At 48.0% G+C, this 21,911-nt stretch overlaps 1 protein-coding gene across 3 annotated transcripts in view; it reads right to left on the bottom strand.

Moving 5' to 3' along the window:
• Positions 1 to 21,911, bottom strand: part of GTF3C2 (general transcription factor IIIC subunit 2) — a 1,345,710-nt gene that overhangs the window by 1,148,272 nt on the left and 175,527 nt on the right. The window lies entirely within an intron of this gene.

Genomic DNA, 21,911 nt, shown 5'->3' with positions numbered 1-21,911 from the left:
GAATCATCCGTCGAAAGCTCCGCAGACTTCGACTTCCTGGGCTTGGACACCCGACTCCCGACAACTTCTTCTTACGTTCGCGTAAGGCTTTGGACGTGAGCGACTGGCAGTCGATACAGTCATCCGTGTCGTGGGCCTCCCCGAGGCACCAGAGGCAGGCGTCGTGCGAGTCCGTCACCGACATCTTGGACCCACACTCCCCACACTTCTTGAAACCCGGACGCGGGGTCGAAGACGAAGTAGAAGACATCTTCACACGAAGGATTTTCACAAAACGAACAGGTTCGAAGAACCGAGAAGAACAGAACTCGAGGCGTGAACCGAGAATCACGAAGCAACACGTTCGCGGAAAAACCGGAACTGAGGCTACGGGCGTCGTGCGTCCTACTTATCACATCGGATGACGTCGGAGGAGGCCCTCGACGACGGCGCATCGACGTCATCGACGCAGGACGCAGACGCCGAAAAAAGTTTCCGAAGCAGCACAGCTGTGGTGATTACATGTCATAGATATGGAATACGTCGGAGGACCCAATCCCCTCGAAACTTGATATCACTATATGCGGACAACGTGCTGCTCCATTTTAGGGACCCACAGAACTATCTACATTTCGTGTTGGAGATGCTGGATAATTTTGCTGGGGTATCTGGGATATGCTTCAGCAGACAGAAGACTTGCATTTTCCCGTTAGCGGGTCTGAGGGGAATGGAGAGGGAAGAATTACCAGTACTAGAGCTCCCCTGACGCCTATAATTCTTCCGGTACTTAGGGGTATGCATATTCCATTCATCTGAGGACACACATGCCCACAACACTGGGGCTGTGATACAGGGGTTTAGAGAATCCATGGTGTTTTAGTCAAAACTACCGCTGTCACTGATGGGTAGGGTGCCCATTACAAAAATCATTATTTTGCCAAGGTTCTTGTACTTTTTTCATAACCTTCACCACTATATTAGACCTCCCTTTTTGTGCCTCCTGGAAACAATGCTCGGGGAATTCCGATGGGGTAAGCTGAGACATAAATTTGTCTTAGCGACATGTGCCTGCCCTGCAGAGTTGTAGGAGTGCAGCTGCCAGATCTGGAGAAGTATTACCTAGCGGTGCAGATTAGCTTTGTCGCCAAATGGCTCTCAGATGAACCCGCATTGGAATCATTGCTGCTACAACAGATGGTGACACCGGTTTACCTGAAAGAAATCTTATGGTTACCGCTGGAATGCTTGGTCAGTGTTCTGGCACTAGTGACTTTAGGGCGACAGGTCTGGCTCAAAACACAGAAACTTCTCGAAATTGACAACCCATATTCACCCGACGTACCAATAGCAGTGAATGCATGTAGAAAAAAAAGTGAACTGGCAGTGGCTAGACTTTGGGAGGGGCTGGGGCTCACAACGTGGGGGGATATGTATGCGGAAGGCATCATTAGGGAGATTGGGTCCTTAACTGCACAGGTGGGATTGCCCAGGGGACAGTTCTTGTGGTAATCACGGGTGAGGGAGGTGGCTAAGCGGAAATGGTCAAAAAGGCCTGAGGAACCAGAGGCAACAACGCTCTGGACCCTTACGCACGCTTTGGAAGATGGTTGGAAACCGGTGTCCAGACTATATAGTAATCTGACAGACAAACCGAACCCTAAAAGTATGGAGTTGAAGAGCAGGTGGGAGTGAGACATTGGGGTAGATATTGGTGAAAAAAAAATGGGAAGGTATACTGGGCTACCCCAGGGAGGTCTCCAGAAATCCCTGCTTCAGGCTAATTCAGTTAAATGTGCTAAATCGCATTTATATGACCCCGAGCAGGGTTACCAAGTTTAACAAAATGCAATCTTTATGTACTTGGTGTGGTGAATTTAATGCATATGTTCTGGAGTTGCGTAAGGGTGCAAAGCTTCTGGAAACTAATTGAGCTAGATTGCAAGAATGCTGGAATTGCTAGATATGACTGGACCCCAAAGGAGTGCTTGCTGGGCGCATATCCTAGAATTTGTAAATGTAAGCATGTAGTAAAATTCAAGGATATGGCCTGCATATTAGCTAAAAGATGTATCGCAATGGCGTGGAAATCTGCTGATGGCCCACAATACAAGCACTGGCTTACCGAATTTGAGTTCATGTCGGAGATTGAAACCAGGGTGTGGAGCAGTGCAGTTAATGGGCAAGAAGTGCTAGCCAGCACCGCATATAGTTCCTGAAAAGCACTAACTTGGGACATGTTCCACCCCTCTGATGATAAACCACCCAGAGAGTAGGAATTGTTGTACATTTTACTATCAACAAGTGAGGATATGTTAACACGCAGTTCAATACAGATTTCTGCCCACTGAATATAATTAATGTGGCTGCTACCGCTGGGGATTTAGCTTGTTTTGGGTGCTACCCATTGAACAGATCTGTCCGTGAGATATGTGATAAAGAGATTGGACCTACTGTGTGAGGAATGTTTATACTGTTTATTTTTTGTTCTGTTTTCTTTGTTCCACAAAGCCAACAAAATCGGCAGGAGAGTACAGTAATGCAAGTAATAACGCTGAAATGTGATGTTGGAAATGAAGTGATTAAATGGCAATAAAAAGATGTTAAAATAAATTAGCGGGTTGCAATTGCAACAAACTCAGTGTTATAGGTTTGAGCAGTTCACATTACAGTTGTCATGGTTAATAGTTTACATTACAGTTGACCATACAAATGCAGTAGGTTGGCCTGATACTTAGCAGGTTGCCGATGGACATACTCAGAGTTAGAGGTTTGAGCAGTTCACAATACAGTTGTCTTGCAGACACTGGCACGGTGGACAAAACAGTTTGGGGTATTAGTAGCATGGTAGAGGTAATTACAATGTAGCTAGCAGTGTTGCTGATCCTGGTAAAGGATCAATCATGAGTGCAGTATGGAGTGATTGAAAACATGCTGAGAAAATGCCAGGGCGGAGCCCGGGGGCGGGAACTGTTTCTATGGCAGAGATTGTTCTTGTGCGACTAGCAGATTCTCTGTTTATTTCGAAAAGGCAGGTATGCGGCCTCAGTTCTGATGTCGGAGGGCAGAGCGTTCCACATTTTGGGGGCTAGGACTGAGAGGCTCTTGCCTCCAGATTGCCTCCAATGCAACTAGATTCAACGCAGTGCCAAAATTAAAAGTGCAGCGAGATTTAAAATAGTGGCTACACTCACAATGCAACTAGTTGCAAAAATGAAAAGCACAGTATTAAAATATTGTGGTGAGGCGGTGTGGTTTAGCCCACTCGCTTTGCTAATAGCCTTTAGTTTTAAAAAGTGATCTTGTGACTGTTTTTAGAATTTAAAATTGTTGCTAACATTGTAATTACTATCCTAAATTAATTTGGGTGCAGGAACATTTTAGATTGGGAATGACTTACTTTGGGGCTTTTTAATTATTTGGGGCACTCGACTGTGAAGGAAAGTCTTTGGAGTTTTCCTTCACTCTCTATTGCAAAGGCGGTCTTGCGCGTCACTTCCCCTTTCCTCCCTCATGGCATTTATGAGCCGGAGGGAACGCCCGGGCATCCCCGCAGCGTGCTTATGGCAAGCCTGCCTCTGCCCGTCTGGGTCGCAGCCGAACCATGGGCCATGGACAGTGGGTTTTCTACGTTAAAGAAATCCTATTGCAAATCTGCCCTACTCCATTTGGCTCAGAGCGATACTGTAATGCCTGTAGCCATATTAGGAAGTGGGGCATCCATGATTCTGTGCACCAGATCTATGAGGTAAATGCACTTCACAGCCTTTCCTGCTCATACTTTTGATTTTTATGAGCTGTGTGTACAGAGGCGTCCCCTGATCTCTGCTTTATTACAGAGACCTGGTTACGTGATACATCAGATTCCATTTTGCTTCAGGCTATACCGCCCGAATATGGTATTTTGCATATTGATAGATACTCCGGCCATCCTGGTGGAGGTGTAGCTGTTTCCGAGCTGCACTGCCATGTTATTTAATGGGATTGCAGAATAACATTTTAATGGAGGCACCGTTTGTACAAATTACTCTCATCTACCCAGATTGGATGTGTGTTGCTGATTTTTCAGCCACCTACCCAGGATGGGACTTTTGTTCATCTTTTTTTTTTAATCTTGCTGCTTCCATTGAACACCAGCACTCTGATTTGTTAATCTTAGGCTATTTCAACATTCCTTCTAGAAAAATGACATCTGGCAAGACTGAAAGCTTCCTGCAGTCAATGAAGGATTTATATCTTTTGCAGCATATTTATGGCCCTACTTATACACAGGGTAATAAGCTTGATCTTGCTTTTTCAGCATCAGGACTAATTTGCCTTCTATAAAGTTCCATGGACTGACCATTTTGTGTTACCCTTCTTAATTAATTGCCCGGCTCCCCCTGCTCCCATTATCCAACTGCCATCACTTAAGCGGAGCTGGGCTGCTATCTGTCGTACTACCATTTCAGCCAAGGTAATTTCGCTCTGTGATGGGAGAAATACTAACCTACCACAACTGATATCTGCTTTTAATACTACTGCAGATCTATTGGCCATGGTTTTCCTCTCACTTGGCAGAGCTGCGTCTGCTCCACAGGCAAGCTGAAAGGAAATGGCGGAATGACTACTCTTCTCCAGCTAGGGCTAGATTTCAGAAGGCGACTAATTCATCAACAGGCCATTGAAGAAGCTAAGCGCCGCCCATTTTTCTGATCAAATTACTAATGCTCTTAACAAGCCCAGAGAAGCTTTTAGGATTGTTGCAACTCCTCCTCACAGTAGTTCCCCTCCTACTCAATCTCTGATTCCTTTTCAACCTTTTTTGTTGATGAAATAAATCTTATTAATCAAACTATATTTACATCACTGCCCAGAAAGCAGCCCTCTGTTGTGTATCACCCCCAGTTTGCATATGAACAGTCCTGCTCAAAAAGCAGTTTGTACCAATCACTCATCATGGTCTGCTTTTTCTTTGGCGAGCTCTGACGATATTATCAAAGCCACTTTGAAGCTTAAGTCATCTTCTCCTTTGGACCCTATTCCTCTTCCAGTTGTGAAACAAGTTACATCCAGGGTTCGAAATTGAGATTTGATGAGCAGGAACTAAAACCAGCTCCTGGGTGTCGGCATCACTCTGTAGGCAGGAGCTACCAGAGATGCTCCTTTAACATTTCCTCCCATTTTGTATGAACCATTGCGTTTAAATGAATTCTCAAATACTCAAAGTTAATGTCACATTTATATATTTGCAAGGCACCCTGTTAGGCAAGATTTGGAGCAGTACTCTTTGGTTGCACTACAACAGCCTTGACCTCCTGGCAATAGGAAACCAACCTTTGGTACAAGTCCGCACTACGCAGGTTGGTAGCGCGATTGCGCAGCCAGGCTCATCTCAAGAGGGGTCAATGTGAGCAGTAGGGGAGTTACACCGAAATTCCCAGTGACAAGTGCTCAAATAAACTCTTGCACACAAGGTTTCTTGATTAAACAATTATCAATTTATTTAACAGTCAGTTTGAATAAGCCTTCTTCAGAAGGGGCAATATAATAGTAACACACAAATACACTCCAAAATACATACTCTTAGTCTCTCTAAATCAGAAAATACCCATTTGGGATGGCACACAAACACTTCTATCAGTAAGACATTTAGAGCAATACTGAGATGAGTGTCAAAGAAAAGGGTTAGTAGAATAAAAAAAGAGATCACACAAATATTATGAAGCAGGTAAGTACTTTTAAACCCCCCAATGCAAAGTAAGTTAAAAAAAAAATGAAAATAATAAGGCAAAACACACAATCAGAGGAGAGAAGAGTCATTCAGGGAGCCAGACTAGGCCAAAGTCAATTGGGCAAAAGTCTAGGTGAGCTGAAGCACTTCTTGCAGGTAGGTAAAAGTCTTGCAATGTTTTTAGAAGTCTTTGTAGTAAAAGAAGAATCAATGTAGGGCCACAAGCGGATTAGGCTTGTGAGATAAAGAAGCTGTTAGTAACTCTACAGAAGCAACCAAGACAACACTCAACGAGATGAAGTAAGGATACACAAGAGGTAAGTTCCCTTAGACTGTAAAGTACCTTTGGTTAGAAGAAATTGTTCCAGCTGGCTTCTGTTCCTGTGTGGGTCTGGAGATCCTGTTGTTCCTGTGCCTCAGCCGTGGGGACAAGAGGGAGGACTTCTGGGGACTCCTGCAACACAACGGGACGGTCAGCGACAGAAACGGACAAACTTCTATTCAGTGCACTTCGCGGTTTCAGCTCATCGCGTCTCAGCAAATTTCACCACCGCAGACTATCGGATACCACTTCGAACTTTCCTCGCATCTGGGGTCCAGCACTCTGTTGAGGTGGCTCAGGCTTGGTTAGTCCTGCTTACTAGGAGTCTGTAGGATCTTCCAGCAGCTCGGGTGCAACTTAAAAGTGATGCACTCCTAATCTAGTGTTCCTCTCCCTGGCACTTCGGTTCCTGCAGCAGCAAGGAAGTACATCCAGCTGTGAGAGGATGTCCAGACGTGTTCACTTTGGAGCAGATTGGTCCCACCAACTGAAGGGGAGAAGTCGTCCTTGCAGGGCTTCTCTAGTCGAGGTGAATTCGGAGCTTCAGCACAGCAGCAGGGCTTCACCGGGCAAACCAAATGTCCAGGAGTTGCAGCGGGCGTTTCTTCCAAGTTCTTCTTCGGATTCCTTCGTCTAGTGGTCGACTCTGCCAAAAAGCCTTGCCTTTTATGCAGGTTTCTCCCATTCATTCCAGCGTAGCTGCCAGTGAAGCAGCAGGGTGGCTGTCCTTGTCGGACAGCCAGCCAGCCAATCACCTTTGGGTGCCTTCCTGTAACAAAGGGGATTAAGCAGAGGGAGTTTCGGGCACATACCTCACTTCCTGCACCTGCCAGACATACTGGAGCCAGAGGCGAGCTTCAGTCGTGAATCCTGCCAAAGACAAAATGAACAAAGGGACCAAACCTGGTTTGGCACGCAGAGTAAATGCTCAAGAAGGACGTTTCCACAAAGAAATGGCGAAACAAGAAGACCGGGGCCATTTTGACAAAAATGGCAACCTTGGGTGCTTTACTACAGCTGAGAACGCAGCCCGTGGTAAAAGCACACCATGGAAGTTAAAAGTAAACAACTGCCACCAGCCATTCATCGAGGAAAGGGTAACATAAAAATGTTACATGAGAAACTAGACAAAGGGGATACTAAGTAACCCCTCCAACACCCTATTGTAAGATAGTGTGTGCTGGGTCTAGGAAGTTTCAAATGCAAGTAAAGTCAATTTCACTTTACTGCTCTTGGAAACAGTAGTCATCCAAAAGAAAGGTATTTAAACCTTTGGCAAATATGAAAGACTTCCCTGTGCCACTGCAATGAAGGTGCTGTGGGGTACAATGTAAAATATGATGCCTATGGAGTTTGTCAGACTCTACAACCAAAAGAATGACAGTGTTCAAATCATAGACAAAATACATTAGAGAGTGGGAAAATGGCCTCATTCTCTGCAGGTAAAAAATGAAAGGCCTCAAAATCCAGCAAAGGTGCCTGGGGTCTCTAAGGTAGAGAGGAATTAGCACATTTCTTAGAATTCTCACTAACACACCAGTTGGCCCTAGGAGCCAAAAGTAGCTCCTGGTAGCTGTTAGTTTCAAGCTAACAAGGCTCTTAGTATGCTAGAAGCAGGAGCTAAATAGCTCTCAGCTCCCCTGAATTTCGAACCCTGTATACCTCATATTGCAGCCTTTGTTGCATCAGCTGTTAATCTTTGCTTTCTAGTTCCATTCCTACTTCTTAAGCACGCTTTGGTGATCCCTCGCCTGAAAAAGGACTCACTCGATCCCTTACTCCCACTTAGCTATCGACCCATCTCTTTGCTTTCCTATTTTATAAAGCTCATTGAATCCATATTTGCACCTATGCTCAGTTTGTTTTTGGGAAACTTTCTTTTTTTTTTAACCCATTCCAGTCAGGCTTCAGGCCTGGGCGAGGCACTGAGTCTGTTTTGGTATCGGTCATGGATGACCTTGCTAGGCTGGCTAATCTGGCTTTCAGAGGCGTGCCGATTACATTTAAGGTTTAATGTGATTTAGTTTAAACATTAAACTTTACACATAATTACATAAAATCCAAATATGAAATATACAAAATACGTTTTTTTCTTACGGATCTATGAGAAACATGAAATAAAAACAAGTATTTCCAATCACAAATCATATCGGAATATACATTATAAAATATTATAATAATTAATTCACAAATCGCTCTATTTCTTTCTTACACAGCGATCAACTTTACATTGGAAGTGTCCTTATAAAAGCTTCAACATTTCTTAAATACATCAATGTTAAGGGCTGTATGGGAGACAAGTAATGTGGTTCTGCGTTACAGAAAGAGGGAAAAGAACTAGGTCCCATTAGTAATATAGAGTTCATCCCCTAACTTCTCAGCCTGGTGGCACTTATTCCCCAGTATGCACTCAATAGTGCTACGCTAGAGGCTGGCTTTCAATCAAGATGTCCAGTTCCTTATATTGAAATACCCAGTATGGTTTCAATCTTCAGCCAGACGTTAGAGTGCAGTAAGCAGTCGGATACTCGTACTGTTAATACAGCGGAGCCAGAAGGACATCTCCCCAATTTTTTCCAGATTGTGAACATAAGTGCCAATATAGCGCTCATACTTTTTGGACATTATGGCGCATTGGGTCAGGAGATGTTTGGCAGACTCTGGCATTTCATGATTATTACAACGTCCACAAAACTGGTCTTCCTTAGGAGTCTTGCTGACGATGCCCGCCACGGTGGGAAGTTGTGCTACTCTCATTAGTAATATAAAGCGCCTAAGTCTCTTAGAGGGACAGAGGTTAAGGTAGCACTGAGGCTTCTTGAATAGCGTGGGAGTAATGTAGAGAGGAAGAGCATTAAAGAGTAAGGGAGCGAGGAGAGGAAGAGAGCGGTAATGAGAGGGAGCGCAAGGGGCACGAGAGGTGAAAAAGAGTTGAGCCGAAAATGATCGTGGGGAGAGAGTAGGGAGTGAACTGGGCTAAAACCAAGAGGTATAGAGAGTGAAGAAAAGCGGACATTGGACTGATCCTTGGGGGAACACCAACAGTAAGGGAGGTGGAGTGGGGGTGTAAGGCTGTTCTAGGAGACCTGGAAGTGTCTGGGGATGAGATGAAGCAAACCAAGCAACGCCTTGTCCCTGATGCCTAGGACAGATGGTGTTGAGAGAAGGTCAGAATGTTTGAAGGTATCAAAGGCGGCGGGGTTTGAGAAGAATAAGAATGGATGAACAGTTGACAAGCAGAGGAGATGTACTTGCAGACAGTGAGGCGATCTGACTCGTCAGAGTGCAGAGGTAGAAAGCCAGATTGAAGAGGATCCCAGAGGTTCTGTGCGCCCAGGCACTCAGCGAGTCAGTCGAAAACTGAATACTCTAGGATTCTGGAATAGGGAGGTAGAAGACTGCCAGGGTGAACGTTTGCAGGACAGATAAGATCTAGGCCAGGTTTCTTAAGGGTAGGAATGACAGTAGCCAACTTGTAGGATGATGGAAAACTGGCACTGTCAAGAGAGGAGTTGAAGAGGAAAGTAAGATATGGAGCAATACGGGGAGGTTTGAGTTTCACTATGTGTGGGTATAGAGGGTGATGGGGACACATGAAGGTTTCGCCCTGGGGAGATTATCAAGAATCTATTCAGGGTTAGTGGGGACAAAAGAAGACATTGTCGCAGGCGAGGTGGTGGGAAAAAAGTAAAAGGTAATTTGTGAGGGTATTTTGAATGTTGTAAATGTCTGGAGCATATTAGAGAGTTAGATCATTTGCAGAAAGAGCAGGGGAGATGGAGGAGGGTTTATGAGGAGAATTTAGTTGAGATTTTTTAGAGGCACCTAGATAAACAAGTTACTTCTTACCTGGTAACGTTCTTTCGATGGGATGTTCCTCGGACGTATTCCTTATCTTTGATAGATAGATCATCTCCCAGCTTGCTGGCCTTGTAATTTTTTTTTCAGTAGAGGGCGCTGTACGTCGACGTCCCTCGAGCCGATGTCCCTCGACAGCCTCCGTATCGGCGCGGACGTCATCACGCTTCTAAATAGACTCGCGCAACGTCCGTTGCTCAGTTCCGTTTTGACGTTAACAGTTGTTTTATATGTATTGGTTATTGACCTTGAAGGAGCGTAACCTGCAAGAACAAGGGAAGTATTACTGCGGGGATGGATGGGAGGGGCGATAAGGAATACGTCGGAGGAACATCCCATCGAAAGAACGTTACCAGGTAAGAAGTAACTTGTTCTTCGAAGGGATTGTGTCCTCCGACGTATTCCTCATCTTTGATAGACTCCCATAGCAGTGGTGTGTAATTGGAGGTGGGAGTAAAACTCCATGTTTCCTTTTAGGAATGAACAGAATGTAATACTGCTTTGCCAAACCTAGTCTCTTGGCTAGGGGAAGAATCCAGGTTGTAAAATCTTGTGAAGGTATGTGCGGACGACCACGTGGCAGTCCCACATATGTCTCGAACCGGAACCCCTCTTTGGAGGGCCGAGGAGGCTGCGATAGCCCTGGTTGAATGAGCCCTAAGATTTTGAGGAGGCTCTTTCCCTGCTAGTTTGTAACATTCCAGAATGGCCAAAATAATCCATCTGGAAATAGTTTGTTTTGTTATCGATAGTCCCAATTTGTGTCCCGAGTAACCTACGAACAGTTGGTCTGCATGCCTAATCCTAGCAAGTCTGCTGATGTAAAAGCTTAAAGCCCGCCTTGGGTCCAGCCTATGTAGCCTTTCTTCCTCTTTCCCCGGATGGGGAGGCGGATAGAATGAAGGTAAGGTAATTTTCTGAGTGATGTGGAATTCAGAAACCACCTTTGGGAGGAAATTAGGCTTCACCTGTAGGACAACTTTGTCTTTATGAAAAATTGTATGAGCGGGTTTACAAGACAGAGCTTGTAATTCGCTCACCCTTCTAGCAGATGTTAAAGCCACTAATAAGACATTTTTAAAGGTGAGAAATCTTAGCGAACAAGAGTGGAGTGGTTCGAAAGGAGTACCCATCAGGAAATTTAAGACTAAATTTAAGTCCCATAAAGGAACCTGGAACAGTCTTGGAGGGTAGACATTAGTTAATCCCTTTAGAAATTGTATTACTAAGGTTAATTTGAAATACAATGGCTCCTCTGCAGTGTGCTTGAAGATCGATAGCGCTGCGCGATAGCCCTAGATAGTGCCAACTTGAAGGCCTGAATTTGCCAAGTAGAGTAGAAAGGATGACACAGTTGGTGTACCACATGAAAAAGGGTTGATATTCTCTTCTCTACACCAGCTGCAAAATTTGTTCCAACGGCAGTGGTATAAAGACTTTGTTGCTGGCCTTCTGGCCGAAAGTAACACCTCCATGACGTCATCAGGGAGGTCCCAATCCTTGTATCTCAACCTTTCAGAAGCCAGGCGTGAAGGTTGAGGGTTCCGATGTCTGGATGGAGAACCTGACCTCCCTTCTCTGAGAGAAGATTCTCCTTGAGTGGAAGACGAATTGGAGGGCAGATGGACATGTCCAGAAGGTCTGGGTACCACGTTCTCCTGGCCCAGTCTGAGGCAATTAGGATCATGGTCCTCCGGAATCTTCTCAACCTCCTGATCATTTGAGGAATGACAGGGACTGGTGGAAACGCCTACAGGAGTGGAAACTCCCAGTCCACTACGTCCACTACGAACGCGTCCCACAGAGCTCCTCTCGGGGGAAATTCCCTTGAACAAAACAGATCGCACTACCTGTTGGTACTGGTGGCGAACAGATCCACTTGAGGGGTTCCCCAAAGGGCGAAGATCTCCTGAAGGACTTCCTGAGCTAGTTCCCACTCGTGGGAGACTGTGCCCTGCCTGCTCAGAGCGTCCGCCGTCAAGTTCTTCTCTCCGGCTAGGTGAACTGCCGATGGAGAGATTCCTTCATGAATTGTCCAAAACCAGAGCTGCATTGCCTCTCTGCACAGTGGCAGTGATCCTACGCCTCCTCTTTTGTTGCGGTAGTGCATGGCCACTGAGTTGTCCGTCATTATCAGGACATTTTTCCCCTGTACAGATGGCAGAAAAGCTTTCAACGCTAGTCTGATTGCTATCAGCTCTAACAGGTTGATATGTAGTCTGGACTCCGATGGAGACCAACGACTGCTGATGGTCAAGTCGTTGGTATGGGCTCCCCACCCCGTGAGTGAGGCATCTGTGACTACTGTTATCTCCGGCCATGGTTGCCAGAGCAGTTCTCCCTTTAAGATGTTTTTCTGGCAGGCCCACCACTGAAGGTCTCGAGCCACCTTGTCCGGAATCTGAAGGAGGTCTGTCATTTTCCCTGAGAATTGCGACCACTGAGTTCTCAGTGCCCACTGAAGAGATCTCATTCTCAGACGAGCCTCTGGCACAAAGATGCAGGATGGCATGAGGCCTAGCAACCTCAAAAAGTCGAAGGCTGGGAAACGTTGGGCATTTTGAAACTTGGTGACCATCTGCAGAATATCTTGAGCCCTCACCTCTGGTGGCGAGGCTTTTTCCAGGGAAGTGTCCAGGACCGCTCCAATGAACTGGAATCTCTGTGAGGGTATCATCTGTGGCTTCTTCAAATTGAGGGAGAAGCCCAGTTTGTGAAGGAAGTGGCAGACATAGTCTAGCTGATTCTGAGCTTGTTCCGGAGATACAGCTCTGATCAGCCTATCGTCCAGGTAGGGGTAAATGTGAATCCCTTCCCATCTTAGACTTCCAGCCACTACCAACATTAGCTTGGTGAAGACCCTCGGGGCGGAGGTCAGCCCAAATGGCAGAACTCGAAATTGATAATGAGAGCCGCCAATTGCGAACCTCAGGTATTTCCTGTGTTTGAGATGGATTGGCACATGGAAATAAGCATCCTGGAGGTCCAGAGATACCAGCCAGTCCGGGAGCTGGAGGGCCTGAAGGATCTGAGAGAGAGTTACCATCTTGAACTTGTCCTTCCTGAGGAACTTGTTAAAGTCCAAGATAGGTGTCAGTCCTCCGTCTTTCTTCGGTATGAGGGGGGGGTGGGTACCTATTCCTCTCCGCTACAGGTACCGGTTCTACGGTTCTATGGCACCTTTCTCTAGCAGGTCTACAATTTCCTGCAAGAGGAGCAGATCTGGAACTTTCAGAGAGCTGTTCCCTGGTGGATGACTGAGGGATGCGTAGAAAAGGCAGGCAGTAACCTTGGGCAACTGTCTCCAATGCCCAAGCATCTGACGTAATAGCCTGCCATTCCGTCAGATGTTGAGTTAACCTGCCCCCTACTGGTGTCTTGTGAGGAGAGTCCTCAGAGCGGTTTGGAGGCCACTGATGCAGCTGCCGAGGGTAAAGAGGCACCTTCTGCTGCTGCGGCTTTTGTATTTTTACCCCCTCCACTTCGGGTGAATTTTTTCTGACCCCTTTGAACCGGCTGTCCTCTGCCTCTTCCGAATGCGGAATAGAAGCGAAAGGACTTACCTCTCCAAGAGGTTCCTGAGGTGCAATATGGTGTCTGACGGATTGCAGCTCCCAGGGATTTTGCTGCTGCCTTTGATGTTTGTAGTTTTTCTAAACTGTCATCCGCCTTCTTACCAAACAAAGAAGAGCCGTCAAAGGGTATATTCAAAAGTCTGCTTTGCACATCTGGAGCAAAATCAGACTTTCGCAACCAAGCAAATCTCTGGGTTGTTGTACTTGCCGCCATGGCCCTGCTGATGCTGTCAGCAGAATCTATGCCAGTTTGAAGGGATTCGCACATAGCGTCTTCACCATTGATGATGTTTAGGATTGCTTCCCTTTCTTCTCCCTCCACGAGGCAGTCACCCGCTGATGAAGCACACTCCCAAAGTGTGTGGCTGAACCTTGCGAGCGTACAAGTAGCATTGATGGATTTCAACGCCATGCTACATGCAGAAAATACTTTTTTGCCCATAGAGTCATATCTCTTATCATCCCTGTCCTGTGGAACAGTAGGGTAAGCCGATTTGCTGCCTGAACAACCAGACTCTCCGGAGTTGGGTGTTTGGATAAATATTCTGGGTCAGCAGAAGACACCCTATATTTAGCTGATAATTTTGTGTTCACCGCCGGGATTACCTCAAGTGTTTCCCAGTTTGCCAATATTCTCCTTTGTAATGCCGCATGAAATGGCACCACAGGATCCTCCTGTGGACCTTTGACCAAGATGTCTGTGAGGTCGTCTTGTTGAAAAGCAGGTGAGGGTGTGGACCACCCCATAAACTCCATTATCCTTGCCATTAAGGTTCTATAAGGGGTTTCAGCATGTTCCCCTGGGTCTGGTCTGGCAAATTCCACTTCGGGGGAAGTGTCCAACCCACTTGCTTCCTGTAAGGATTCTTGGAGGTCTTTCAACCTACCTTCCTCAGAGGTAAATTCCTCTGGTACAGGAGTTGCAGATCCCTGCAACTCAAAAGGCTGATCCGAATACTCCCCTTCTTCATAAATAGATGATAAGACCCTGGAGTGATCAGGTCTTGAAAATGGTATAAATCCCATTTCCAGAGCAGAAGGGGCCAAATTCGTCATGATTGGCTGAGAAAACGTCGACGCGGACGTTAAAGGCTTCGAAGCCATCGAAAAAGGCGTTGAGAAAGGTGGTAGAGACCTCGATGAACTCGAGAGTATCGGAATTCTACTCGAGGTGGTCGACATTCCCGTGATCGAGGCTCTGGGTATGGTCACTGGCTGTGAGGTGGCCATGGGTTTGTCCTTTCTCGGCGTCGAAGACAGCGTCAACTCGACTGTGCGTCGAAGAACCCTTCGATAACGGCGTTGAAGACGCCGATCTATGCGTCGAAGACGCAACTTTGCCTTTACTCAAGGGTTCATGACGCTCTCGAGTGGCTTCTTTCGCCGGGTGCTGCGACTCGCGACGTTTTGATTTTTCAGGTCTTTCACCCAGGGTATCACCCTCAGCAGTCTTCGAGGGGATCGAGGCTGCTTTCTCGAAGACGCTCAGCATCTTTATCCTGAATTCCTCCCACTCAGCCTGAGAGCTATGTTTTGTGGGGCAGGAGACCCTTTCTGGGGAAACGGAAGAAGACGAGGAAGGGGATCTTCGACGTCTCTTTTTTGAATGCTTAGATCTCGAAGAGTGATGGGAACTCCTTCGAGACCTAGAACGAGAATGTCTTTTGTGATGGCGAGGAGACGAATGTCTCGACTCTGCCGAGGAAACTTTTGAAGAAGTTTAAACTGCCTTACCTCTCTCGAGCTTCCCCTTACTCTCCTTCAAGGCTTTCGCCGTCATGGACATGCAGTCCTCGCACTCCGAACAATGGTGCTCGATTCCCAGGCACCACAAACAGATCCTGTGAAGATTCGTCAACGACATTTTCTTTCCACAGTCTCGACATTTTTTGAAGTCGGACCGTGGAGTCGTCGGTTCGGGTGAGGAAGCCATCGAGTACGAGTCGGTATTCACGAGGAATAATGAAGTATATCTTGACTGAAGAACTGAGCAACGATATTCCGAGGCCCCACGAAGCACGGAAAAACAGAACTGAGCAACGGATGCTGCGCGAGTCTATTTATACGCGTGATGATGTTGGCGCCGATACGAGGCTGTCGAGGGACATCCACTCGAGGGACGTCGACGCGCAGCGCCCTCTACTGAAAAAATAATTCCGAGGCCAGCAAGCTGGGAGATGATCTATCAAAGATAAGGAATACGTTGGAGGACACAATCCCTTCGAATGAGAGGTTTACGACTAAAAGAGAAAGAAGTCGAGAACAGAGGAGTTGTTTTTAAGAGCAGTCTGGTAGAGTTGGAGCGTCTAGTTCTTCACCAAGCGTGAAGGACTTTCCTCATTGGTGTTTTCAGGGTGCGGATGGTAGGTGTAATCCAAGGCAGTGAGGGGAAAGTTTAGGAGTAAATCTAGTAAGAGAGAAGAGAGAGGAGAAGGGAGCGTTAAGAGCAGCATTAAAGTCAGACTATCAGTGGATGGAACAGTGAATTTTGCATTGGAGGAGAGAGGGTGGTGTAGATCAGAGATGAAGTTAGGGAATTTGGGAATTTGGAGGAGAGAAACCTGCGCTTTGTAGTGGAAGTGGTAGATGGTGCGAATGGAGTGGAAGTAGAAGTGGAGATTAATGCAAGGACAAAGGCATGATCATAGGCAGAGAGAGCAGTGGAGATATTGGAAGCAGAGTGTTGAGAGGAGATGAGAATAAGTGCAAGGGATTTATCGCTACAATGGGTGGACCAGGAGTGGACATAAGAGAGTGAGTGGTTAGGGAGCAGAGAGCTAAAGTCAGTGAATAGAGGAGTGGGGAGAGAAGGGAAGTTAAAGTCACCAGTGACAATAAAGTGATGATGGGGAGGAAGAGTCAATTCGTTGGAGATGGTCAATTAATTGACCAGCGGGACCGGGTGGCCGATGGAGAGATAATATGTATGCAATAGGGAGCAATGATTGTGGAGATTGAGTATTCAAAAGAGGCAGAACTAGCGACAGATATGGGGAGTAGGAGACATAGAAAGTGTGGAAGATACAAAAGGTCCTACACCACCAACCCTACCAGTTGGGCAGGGAGAGTGGCAGGAGGTGTAGGCAGGATCGTGAAGAGGAGCAAGGGTTGCAGAGTCTGAGGGACAAATTCTGTTTTCTGTAAGGGTAATGAAGGTAATGTAAGGGAGAGGGTTTAAGTTACTTACCTGTAACTATTCTTTTACAGCATGGGTCTGGCACAGATTTGCATGCTCATGAATATTAACAGTCGTCAGGCTGGGAATGCTCAGTAAAAGAAAAAACAGTTTCACTTTAGATTTGAAACTGTATTTCTCCTCTAAACCAATCACTGTCCTCTGGGTCATACTGCCCCCATCCAATGACCATCCTCTCCCTAAGCTCCACCCCTGGTGGACATCTTCAGATTTGGCAACCACGTAAAGCGGCCGTATGAACCAAGAAGAGCCACAGAGGGGAAGGAGGGAGGGTTTGCATGTGAATCCATGCCAGACACATGCTGGAGAACAATAGTTGCAGGTAAGTAACTTAAGCCTTCCCAAGCATGGGGTCTGGCATGGATTCACATGCTCCTGAATAACGATTACACAGCAGTACATATACACAACCACGGGAGGTGGCAAGGCTCAACAGAAGCAATAAACACTTACCCTTGGAAGAGACTGCCCTCAAATTGAACAGGTTGCGTAGCACTGCTTGGCCAACTCAGGACTCCTCCTTGCAATCCCAGTCGACGCAGCAGAACCTCATGAAGGTGTGTGTAGACCTCCACGTAGCAGCCCTGCAGATGTCGAGCAGAGGCACATCACAGAGAAACACTGTTGTTGCTGCTATGGCTTTGACAGAGCAGGCTTTCGGCCAGCACGACAGCAGCCTGCCAGCCTGTCGATGACAGTGCATGATGCAGTCAGAGAGCCATCTGGAGATGGAAGCCTTTGACAAGGCCTTTCCGTGATTCACAGGTCCAAAATTGACAAACAGCTGAGAAGTCTTCAGAAAGTTCTTGGTGCATGCCACGTTAAACTTCAGGGCATGAGCAACGTCCAGCGAATGCAAGGCCCTCTCCGCTGGCGATGATGCATTCCAGAAGAAGACGGGCAATACCAAAGGCTCAATGAGGTGGAACTCTGACACCACCTCGGCATAAAAGGTAGAGTGTGTACGCAGTACCACCTTTGAAGCGTGGAAGGATAAGTACAGCTGCTTGCGGGACAGAGCGTGGACCTCCCCAACCCGCCTGGCAAAGGTGATCGCCACAAGGAAAGCAGTCTTCCTCGATAGAAGCTTGAGTTGGGCCGGATTCATCGGCTCAAAAGAAGCCCCCATGAGCTTAGTCAAAACCACATTGAGCTCCCAAGTCGGAGCAGGAGCCTTCACCGGTGGAAAAGTCCTGAAGAATCCTTTGAGGAACTCCTTGACGAGTCTGTGCGACCACAGAGAAGGCCTACCCAGCGCCATGGTGTAAAGGGATATGGCGGCCAGGTGCATCTTGATATAGGCATGAGCCATTCCAGCCTTGGCCAAGGAAAGCAGGTATGGCAAGAGCGGAGGGGCCGTAACACGCAGAGGGGTAATCTTCTGAGCACGGCACCACACAGAGAAACGCTTCCACTTATGGCCTTAGCACACCAACGTTGAAGAGGCCCTGGACTTGGCCAGATGTCCTTACACTCTGCAGGTAAAGAATAACATCCAAACTCTAGGGCTGCAGGAGCCAGGCCCCGAGGTTCAGCAACATTGGGTCGTGGTACAGAATCGCTCCTCCCTCTCTGGACAGAAGGTCCGGGAATAGTGGCAGCTTGATGGACGGAACTGCCAGACGTAGCAGGTCTGGATACCAGATTTGTCACGGCCATGCCGGAGCAACGAATATCATCCTGCAGGCACAGGGAGTGTGTTGATCACTCGTAGCAGGAGTGGGAACGGAGGAAAAGCGTATAGGAAGAGTTCCCTCCCACGGGAACAAGAATGCATCCCCCATGCTCCTCGGCTGTGGGAACCTGCTGGTGAACTTCTGACACTTGGAATTCGTTGCCGTCGTGAAAAGGTCGATCTGGGGTTGACCCCATTCACGGAATAGAAGATCCATGTGGTCCTGGAGATATCTCCCACTCGTCGTAGGAATGTAGCTCCCTGCTAAGCGAGTCTGCAATGGCTTTCTTTGTGCCGGCCAGGTGAAAGGGGCCGATAAACACGTCTTGACGAATGGCTCAGTGCCACAGATCCTGGGCTTCCTTGGAGCCAGAGAGCACGTCCCGCCGTGCTTCCGGATGTAGAACATGGTGGTGGCGTTGTCCATGAAGATCCTCACCACCTTGCCCCCCCATCAACAGCAGGAAAGACTTGAGGGCCCAGAAGACGGCCCAAAGCTCCAGGAAATTGATGTGAAGGGTATTTTCATCTGGCAGCCAGAGACCTCTCGCGTGCAACTGTCCGATATGAGCTCCCAAACCTTCCAGAGAAGCATCCGTGGTGACGGTCTCCTAGTAAGGAGGGACTTGAAATGGGGCCCCTTGCTTGAGATGAGAGCGCATGCCCCACCACTGTATTGCTCATTGGAACTCCTCCTTGAGAGGGTTTTTCCGTCCAGCATCCAGAGACTTGCAGCCAGCTAGCATTCAGAAACTCATGCGTAGTCTGCAAAGGAGGAGGAGGTTGATGTAGGATGACATGCCCAACAGCGACTTGACAGCTCACAGAGTAGCCAACCGCGCTGACGACAGGCGGCGCACCTTCCCTCAGATGGCTACTGCCTTCTGTTCTGAGGGTGCCACTAGGCAAGCCACTGCCTTGAGTCGTGCCAGCAGAAACAGAGCGTTCTGCGATGGCTCCAAGCAGGACTTTGGATAATTTATGAAGAATCCCAGATCCGTCAGCAGACGCACGGTCCTTGCCGTGTGCTGGCTTGCCAGAGCATGGGAGCAGGATCGAACTAGCCAATCGTCCAGGTAAAGGTAGAGGTGGATGCCCTTGAGACGCAGATGTGCCCCCACTAGAGCTAAACACTTTGTGAAGACCCTCAAGCTGGTTTCAGGCCTAAGAGAAATGCCTTGAACTGATAGCACCGACCCTGGACCACGAACCGCAGGAACTTGCAGTGCTTCTGATGGATGGGGAAGTGGAAGTAGGTAGCCTCCAGGTCCAGAGACGCCAGGAAATTGCCTTCCTCCAGTTGGCCGAGCACGTGCTGCAACATGACCATCCTGAACTTCTGGGACTTCAGGTTCTTGAGACGTTGCTGGTCCAGGATCGCCCTCCACCCTCCTATCTTCTTTATGACCATAAAGTATCTGAACTACACCCCAGAGGTGCAGGGGAAGGGGTTTAATCGCCCCCTTTTTTAACATAACCTGGGCCTCCTGCACTGGAGACCTGGGCCTCCATGTGCTGTTCTTGTCAAGCTACAGGGTGAATACGAGGACACCTGCGTTGGAACTCCCAAGGTGTGCCTCTGTCGAAGAGCATGGTGATGGACTTCCACGCGCTGACGAGCCTCTCCAGCCAGCCTCCCAACGGGGTTCACAAGTGGGGGCCTGAGTCCATGGCCGGTTCCGGTCTACTTAGGTGCCGGGGCTCTGCCCGGCGGGCAGCGCCAGCTCTGTACTCCACTGCCGTATGCCTTCGAGGGCCTCTGTACACATCCTGCGTTGTGGAGCGGGAAGGCTACCGATAAGGGGTGGTGTAACCCTTGGTGGACCTACCAGGTTTTCCCTTTGAGGTACAAGCTTCTGCCTATTTGTCATCAGGTAGAAGTCAAGAATAGGGCCCAGCTTATAGTAGAGCTCCCGGTTGTTGCATGACAAAATGGCCAGTGCATTAGCGGCCTTAATGGTGCTGGCAGCATTAGAGATAATCCTCTACCCCACTGCGTCTAGTTTCTTCCCCTCCTGGTCCGGGGGTACCATGGACGAGGACAAAGGATTCGCAGACCATTTCCTGGTCGTGGCTCAAACCAGTCAGGTGAAGGCTGGGAACTCAGGCACCTGGGGGCCTAGTCGGGGACTCTTTCTTCTTGAGCCTTTTATGCTTGGGGTGGCGGTGTTCTGATTCTTCAACAGTGCTTGCATTCATCCTAGATATCGTCCAACAAAGGAACAGAACACGCTGGTCCTCCGCTTGGACTTGTGACGTTGATAAAAAAGGATCCCTTCCTTTTTGGTCTCCTCAGGAACCAGTTGAAAATGTTTCGAAGCCCTGGATATCACTGAATGGAAGGAGCCAACCTAATCCAGAGAGGAGAGGCCCTGTGTGGTTCCTCCGCACCTGCTGGCTCTCCGTCCGCTGGCACAAAGTAATCAGCCTTGTCAGTGTTCATCGCTGTATCCGTGTGCGTGGCAAGATCCCCTGTTGGGGTCAAATGCCGAGGTGGAGGAGGCAGTGGTAGTGGTTGGCATCTTGGACCAGCAGGGCCCTTTGGCTTGTCTTTGTGCCTAGAAGGACTTCCGGAAAGTGGTCTTGGAGGAATTCCAGACGGAGCAGGGCGCGGTGTAGGCGGAAGTCTTTGCTGAATTTCTGATACCAGCATGTGCAGCGTGGTCAGAATGTCCAATGAAACTTCCCTGGGTTGAGGTGCAGGAGTGAGAAGAGGAGGCTTCAGGCTGGTACGCCTCTTCTGGAGAGGTAGGCGGCGATAGGGTTCACCCTGCAGCGACCCATCTTCCAACAAAGGTCCCTGGCCCCCCTTGTGGTCTGAATAGTAGCCCTAGGGCAGGTTGATAACCTCATCGGAGCTAGTATAAACGTGCCCCGGCACACTCAGTTGAGCTCCTTGTTCTGTACCCTTCCTAGGGGTCATTGGAGCCCTACTGTCTCTGCTCTCCTGAGACTTCTGAGGGTGCGAGGTAGCTGATGTCCCCTTCCAGGTGGTCTTTGCCAAAGTTGTGGCAGTTACCTCATGCCGTGCAGGTATGGACACTCGCGGAGTAGCAGTCACTGTGGGCAGCACCTTCGTGGTCTGCCCTCCTTTTGAAGTAGTGGTCGTCGATGAGGTTGTCGACTGGGAGGCAACAGAAGCCATCGTCGATGTTGCCGTTGATGGTGTTGGCTTGGCTGGTTGAGACGTCGATGGAGGCAGGGAAGAGCCCACCTTACCCTCATCATGGTCCGGATGCAGGCAGTAAAGACAATTGTGTTGTCAATCCTCCACAAAAACATTCCTTAGTTCACATTTTGCACAGAGTTTGAAGAGGCATCTTTTCTCCTTGGTTATAGTGAAAAGGCGCAAAGTAGGCCCTAACCTGGTGAAAGATGCTCGATGTAGTTTGATCTTCACTGACAGCGGATACCTGCTGCCGGTAATCAACCCCTGGTCAAACGATAAATCCCAAAATCGGTCAAAATGTTCACATTTTACGAAAAAAAGGTCAGAGAGGACTCCCAACATTGAAGATTGGGGTACAAATCTGAAGATGGCTACCAGGGGTGGAACTTAAGTAGAGGACTGTCATTGGATGGGGCCAGTATGACCC

Source organism: Ambystoma mexicanum, chromosome 4p (assembly GCF_040938575.1).
Source record: "Ambystoma mexicanum isolate Mex_15411 chromosome 4p, UKY_AmexF1_1, whole genome shotgun sequence".
NCBI classification, from domain to species: Eukaryota; Metazoa; Chordata; class Amphibia; order Caudata; family Ambystomatidae; genus Ambystoma; species Ambystoma mexicanum.
This window is presented reverse-complemented; position numbering and strand designations above follow the sequence as displayed.